We start from the raw sequence: 7,143 nt of genomic DNA, 5'->3' as shown, positions 1-7,143 counted from the left end.
AAGAACAAATAAAGACACAGATATTAAGCAAAAATAATAAAATTTTTATTTATAAATAAATAAATAAATCCCTCTGTAGGATGAAGTGAAAAAGACAAAAATATAAAGAATTCAGATCACCACCCACATTCTTTCTGTAAACCTCCTGTGTCTAAACTGCCAGCGTTGACAGTCAGAGAGTCAACCACCAAGACCCATCTCAGGAAACCACTGAGGTTTTTCCCCAAGTATCTATACTTGCTTTGTAGTCATTACATGTCATAACATTTTCCCCGTACGCTGCCACTGTGGTGCATTCTTGTTCTGAGACAGAGAGACAGGCAGTCTCAATGGGGCTTAAGCCTGAGTTATTTTCTTTTTTCTTTTTCTTTTTCTTTTTTTTTTTTTGAGACGGAGTCTTGCTCTGTTGCCCAGGCTGGAGTGCAGTGGCCGGATCTCAGCTCACTGCAACCTCTGCCTCCGGGTTCACGGCATTCTCCTGCCTCAGCCTCCCAGGTAGCTGGGACTACAGGCACCTGCCACCACACCCGGCTAGTTTTTGTATTTTTAATAGAGACGGGGTTTCACCGTGTTAGCCAGGATGGTCTCGATCTCCTGACCTCGTGATCCGCCTGCCTCTGCCTCCCAAAGTGCTGGGATGACAGGCGTCAGCCACCGAAGCCTGAGTTATTTTCTCCAGTCCTGTAAGATGTGTGCAGTCTATGGGGTGGGTGAGACAGTTACGTCCTGGAGCTAACTTTATTGTATCTGCTACATGCATCCGTAGGTACTGCTTGACTGGGACAGGTTTCCATGGCAGGCATGTTGGACGTGGCACCTGCCTGCCAGGTGCTGAAATTCTGTGGAGCAGAGTCCATCGTACTTGATATCAAAATAAGTTGTTAAGTTCTGTGTGCACATGCTAAGTCTACTATAACAAAATACCAAGGCCGGGCGCGGGGGTTCACAGGCCTGATTTTTGTATTTTCAGTAAAGACTGTGTTTCACCCTGTTGACCAGTCTGGTCTGGAACTCCTAATCTCAGGTGATCCGTTCACCTCAGCCTCCCAAAGTGCTGGGATGACAGGCGTGAGCCACCTCACCTGGCAGGTCATTCTTTTTTAAAACAGCAGCATAGGCCGGGCGTGGTGGCTCACGCTTGTCATCCCAGCACTTTGGGAGGACGAAGTGGGCGGATCACAAGGTCAGGAGATCGAGACCATCCTGGCTAACACGGTGAAACCCCGTCTCTACTAAAAATACAAAAAACTAGCCGGGCGAGGTGGCGGCGCCTGTAGTCCCAGCTACTTGGGAGGCTGAGGCAGGAGAATGGCGTGAACCTGGGAGGCGGAGCTTGCAGTGAGCCGAGATGGTGCCACTGCACTCCAGCCTGGGCAACAGAGCAAGACTCCATCTCAAAAAAGAAAAAAAAACAGCAGCATAAAGATCTGGAATTGTATATTGCACCTCCCAAAAGGCATGCTTAGTGTATTGAGTGGGTCTTAAAGCTTTAAGAAATGCTCTGACTTTTTATGATTTTGACCTGTAGAGCCAGGCTGACCTGTTTCAATTTGCTTAGCAGGATTATTACTGCTGATTCTCAGATGGGAACTCTGGCTGGCAAATCCTTCCTTTTGGTGGGAGAGATGAATTTTGCTTCAGTCAGGTGCTCCTCCAATCAATTTTCTTTTATTCTCGTTTTAAACCTCAAAATAAGCCAATGATACACAAAGAAATGTAAGTAAGAGTAGGTACATTTATAAAAATATATATATATGTATATTTTCTTAGATACAGGGTCTAGCTCTGGCACCCAGGCTGCAGTACACAGGTATGATCACAGCTTACTGCAGCCTTGACCTCTTGGACTCAAGCAATCCTCCAGGCTCAGCCTTTTGAGGGCGGAGACTGCAGGCACACACCACCATGCCCAGCTAATTTTTTTTAATTATTATTATTGGAGAGACGAGATCTCCCTCTGTAGCCCAGGCTATCCTTGAGTTCCTGGCCTCAAGCAATCCTCCCACCTCAGCCTCTGAATGTGCTGGGATTACAGGCATGAGTCACTGTGTGTGGCCTGGGCAAATTCATAAATTAAAAATATATATATGTGTGTGTGTATGCACAGATAAATGAAAGAATGAATTCTCAGCAGGAAAATAGCTGCATTTAATTTAAAACTGGATTTAATGAGGATACAAAAAATTAGCCGGGCATGGTGCTGGGCACCTGTAATCCCAGCTACCTGGGAGGCTGAGGCAGGAGAATTGCTTGAACTTGGGAGGTGGAAGTTGCAGGGAGCCGAGATCGTGCCATTGCACTCCGGCCTGGGTAACAGAGCCAGACAGTGTCTGAAAGAAAAAAAAAAAAAAAAAAACAGAGATACATGCACACATATGTTCACTGCAGCGCTGTTCATAATGGCAAAGACATAGAATTAACATAAATGTCCATCAGCTGTAGACATAGAATTAACCTAAATGTCCCTCAGTATGTATACTGGATAGTAGCTATACACCATGGAATACTATGCAGCCATAAAAAAGGAATAAAATCATGTCCTTTGCAGGAATGTGGATGGAGCTGGAGGCCATTATCCTCAGCAAACAAATGTAGGAACAGAAAACCAAATACCACATATTCTCACTTACAAGTGGGACCTCAATGATGAGAACACATGGACACATGGAGAGAAGCAGCACACAGTGGGCCCTAACAGAAGGCGGAAGGCAGGGGAAGAAGAAAATCAGGAAAAAATATCTTTTAGGTACTGGGCTTAATACTTGGGTGATAAAATAGTTAATTCAACAGTGAAGGGAAAATATCCTGGACCCCCAAAATCACTAAGGAAAAGTTAAGCTGGAAACTGCTCAGGGCAAACCTGCCTCCCATTGTATTCAAAGTCCTCCCTCTGCTCGGTGAGATAGATGCATATCGGATCACCTCCTTTGGAAAGGCTCATCCGAAACTCAGAAAAACGTAACCATTTGTGTGGCACCGTCTGTGACCTGGAGGCTCCCTCCCCACTTCCAGTCTTCCTGCCTTGGCTTCAGGTGGTCCCGCCTTTCCAGACCCCACGGTAAACAGGAAAGTAGAGGTTCGTCTTCAAAGACTTTCCGCCCCGTCTAATTGGGAATAAATACTAACTTCTCTCAGAAGTAAAATTTATTCAAAGACCTGTGCTGACATTCTTAAATCTCCGCTAGCCGTAATAAAGAAATCCATGTTCTTTGTGTTCATAGCTCCCACACTGTAGCCTAAACATCCATCCTGGCACGCTTATCCTGGTCCAGGCAAGCGTGAGGTCAGAGCCTGTTTCTCTTCCTTATTTGCAGGTGTTATTACCTTTCTCAGCATTCCACAAGTGACTTCCGCCTTCCTTTGTTCTCCTCTGCCTTTGCCTCTTTCAAAAAGTTCTAAGTTGCTGGCTGATGGGGACAAATACAGAATGGGAGGCCCCGTTCCAGCCCATGGAAACAGGACACAGCGTAGGGTGGACATGTCAGGTTATAAGTGACCCTGTCTCCTTTGTTCTGGGTACTCTTGTGGCCAAACTGCTGGCGAGTGAATCCTTTCTGCAGAAAGTAAAAAAACGGCCTGGCTGAGGAAATTAAATTTATGTTCAAGGGCTATTTCTTTACAGCCCGGAAAAGCAAGCATTCGTAACAGAACCAACATACTTCTTCCATATATTGATTGATGTCTCACGTCTGTCTACAATGTATAAAGCCGGGCGCAGTGGCTCACGCCTGTCATCCCAGCACGTTGGGAGGCCAGGGTGGGTGGATCATTTGAGGTCAGGAGTTGGAGACCAGCCTGGGCAACATGGTGAAACGCCATCTCTACTGAAAATAAAAAAAATTAGCTGGGAACGGTGGCGCGGGCCTATAATCCCAGTTCTTTGGGAGGCTGAGGCAGGAGAATCGCTTGAACCTAGGAGGCAGAGGTTGCAGTGAGCCGAGATCGTGCCACTTCCTGGGTGACAGAGCAAGACCCCATCTTGAAAAAAACAAAAAACAAACAAAAACAAGAAACAGAGAAAGATGAAGAGCACATGGTCTCACTGCTATGTGGAATCTAAAAAAGTCAAACTCACAGAAGCAAGAGTAGAAGGCTGGGTAGCAGAGACTAGGGGAGGTCACGGCGGGAGATGTTGGTCAGATAATACAGAGTTTGGTTAGACAGGAGGAATAAGCTCTGCACAGCTACTGCACAGCACGCTGACATAATTAATGATAAAACACTGGGCATTTCAAAATTGTTCAGAGTAGGTTTTATTTTTGTTAATAATAAAACAGTGCATTTCAAAACTGTTCAGAGTAGGTTTTGTTTTTGAGAATTAGTGATAAAACACTGCATTTCAAAATTCTTCAGAGTAGGTTATTTTTATTTTTGTTAGTGTATAATAAAGCATGTATTTCAAAATTGTTTAGAGTAGGTTTTATTTTTGTTAATAATAAAACAGTGCATTTCAAAACTGTTCAGAGTAGGTTTTATTTTTGTGAATTAATAATAAAACACTGCATTTCAAAATTCTTCAGAGTAGGTTATTTTTATTTTTGTTAGTGTATAATAAAGCATGCATTTCAAAATTGTTCAGAGTAGGTTTTATTTTTGTTAATAATAAAACACTGCATGTCAAAACTGTTCAGAGTAGGTTTTATTTTTGTGAATTAATAATAAAACACTGCATTTCAAAATTGTTCAGAGTAGGTTACTTTTGTTAGTTTATAATAAAGCATTATGCATTTCAAAATTGTTCGGAGTAGGTTTTTATTTTTGTTAGTTTATAATAAAGCATTATGCATTTCAAAATTGTTCAGAGTAGGTTTTTTTGTTGTTAATATAGGCTAACAGATATAATTTAATAGATTAATGAAGTACTGTGCATTTCAACCTAGTTCAGAGTAGGTTTCACTTTTATTTTTGTTGCTAATAAAAGTACAAATAATCAGGTAATGCAAAGTTTGGTTTAGACAGGAGGAATAAGCTCTGCACAGCTACTACCTAGCATGGTGACATAATTAATAATAAAACACTGGGCATTTCAAAATTGTTCAGAGTGGGTTTTATTTTTGTTAATAATAAAACACTGCATTTCAAAATTCTCCAGAGTAGGTTATTTTTGTTAGTTTATAATAAAGCGTTATGCGTTTCAAAATTGTTTGGAGTAGGTTTTAATTTTTGTTAATTAATGATAAAGCACTGTGCATTTCAAAATTGTTCAGAGTAGGTTTTATTTTAATTTTTGTTAATTAATGATAAAGCACTGTGCATTTCAAAATTGTTCAGAGTAGGTTTTATTTTAATTTTTGTTAATTAGTAATAAAACACGGTGCATTTCAAAATTGTTCAGTGTAGGGCCGGGCACACTGGCTCATGCCTGTAATCCCAGCACTTTGGATCACCTGAGGTCAGGAGTTCAAGACCAGCCTGGCCAACATGGTGAAACCCCATTTCTACTAAAAATACAAAAATTAGCCGGGCGAGGTGGCACGTGCCTGTAATCCCAGCTACTCCATAGGCTGAGGCAGGAGAATTGCTTGAACCCGAGAAGCAGAGGCTGTAGTGAGCCGAGATCGCGCCACTGCACTCCAGCCGGGGTGACAGAGCAAAATTCCGTCTCAAAACAACAACAATAAAACAGATGACTGGATATGGAAAATGTGGGTTAAACACAAGGAGGACAGCTCTTCAGCTGTAAGAGTGAAGGAAGTCCTGTCGGCTGCTGCAACACGGATGGAATCGGAGGCCATTATGTCAAGTGAAATCAGCCAGGCACACAAAAACCGATGTCGCACGTTCTCACTCCTAGCTAAGAGCTGGACAATTTAAACACAGGGAAGTAGAGGGGGAAACGTAGATAACAGAACCTGGGAAGGGTGAGAGACAGGGAGGGAGGAGGATGCAGAGAGGTGGGTTAAAGGGTGCACACATACATTCAGATGTAAGGAATGGCCGGGCGCGGTGCCTCACACCTGTAATCCCAGCACTTTGGAAGGCTGAGGTGGGCGGATCACGAGGTCAACAGCTCGAGACCATCCTGGCTAACACGGTGAAACCCCATGTCTACTAAAAATGCAAAAATTAGCCGGGCGTGGTGGACACCTGCAGTCCCAGCTACTCGGGAGGCTGAGGCAGGAGAATCGCTCGAACCTGAGAGGCAGAGGTTGCAGTGGGCCGAGATTGCGGGCCTGCACTCCAGCCTGGGTGACAGAGCCAGACTCTAAAAAAAAAAAAAAAAAAAAAAAAAAAAAAAAAGGGATACAAGGAATACATTTGGAGTTCCATAACAGATTAAGGTGTATAGACTTAACACAAAAATACTGTATTCAGGTGATGGACACCCTAAATATCTAGATCACCACACATTTTATACGTGTAACAGAATTTCTCATGGAACCCCTAAATTTATACAAAACAAGAAAACACAAAAAAAAGTAAAAAAAAATCTACTTTCAACAGTTTTGAAATGCACAGTACTTTAATATGAATCAACAAAAATAAAAATAAAACCTATGCTGAATAATTTTGAAATGCATGGTACTTTATTATTAATTAACAAAAATAAAAATAAAATCGACTCTGAACAATTTCGAAAGGCACACTGCTTTAGTATTAACAAAAATAAAAATAAAATCTCCTTTGAACAATTTTGAAATACACCGTACTTTATTAAGAAAAATAAAACCTACTCTGAACAATTTTGAAATGAACAGTGTTTTATTATTAACAAAAATAAATCTAAAACCTATAGTGAACAATTTTGAAATGCACAGTGATTTATTAATTAACCAAAATAAAAATGAAATCGATACTGAACAATTTTGAAATGCACATTACTTTATTATTAACTAACAAAAATAGAACTAAAAATAAAATCTACCCTGAACTATTTTGAAATGCACAGTACTTTAGTAATAAAAAAAATATAAAACCTACTGTGAACAATTTTTTCTTTTTTTTTTTTTTTTTTTGAGACACAGTCTCACCATGTGCCCAGGCTTGAGTGCAGTGGCACAATTTGGGCTCACTGCAACCTCCGTCTCTTGGGCTCAAGCGAGTCTCGTGCCTTAGCCTCCCGAGTACATGGGATTACAGGTGAAGCACCATGACGCCTAGCTAAGTTTTGTAGTTTTTTTTTTTTTTTTTTTTTTTTTTTTT

Source organism: Piliocolobus tephrosceles, chromosome Y, assembly GCF_002776525.5.
Source record: "Piliocolobus tephrosceles isolate RC106 chromosome Y, ASM277652v3, whole genome shotgun sequence".
Classification (NCBI taxonomy): Eukaryota; Metazoa; Chordata; class Mammalia; order Primates; family Cercopithecidae; genus Piliocolobus; species Piliocolobus tephrosceles.
Note: the sequence above shows the minus strand (reverse complement) of the source record.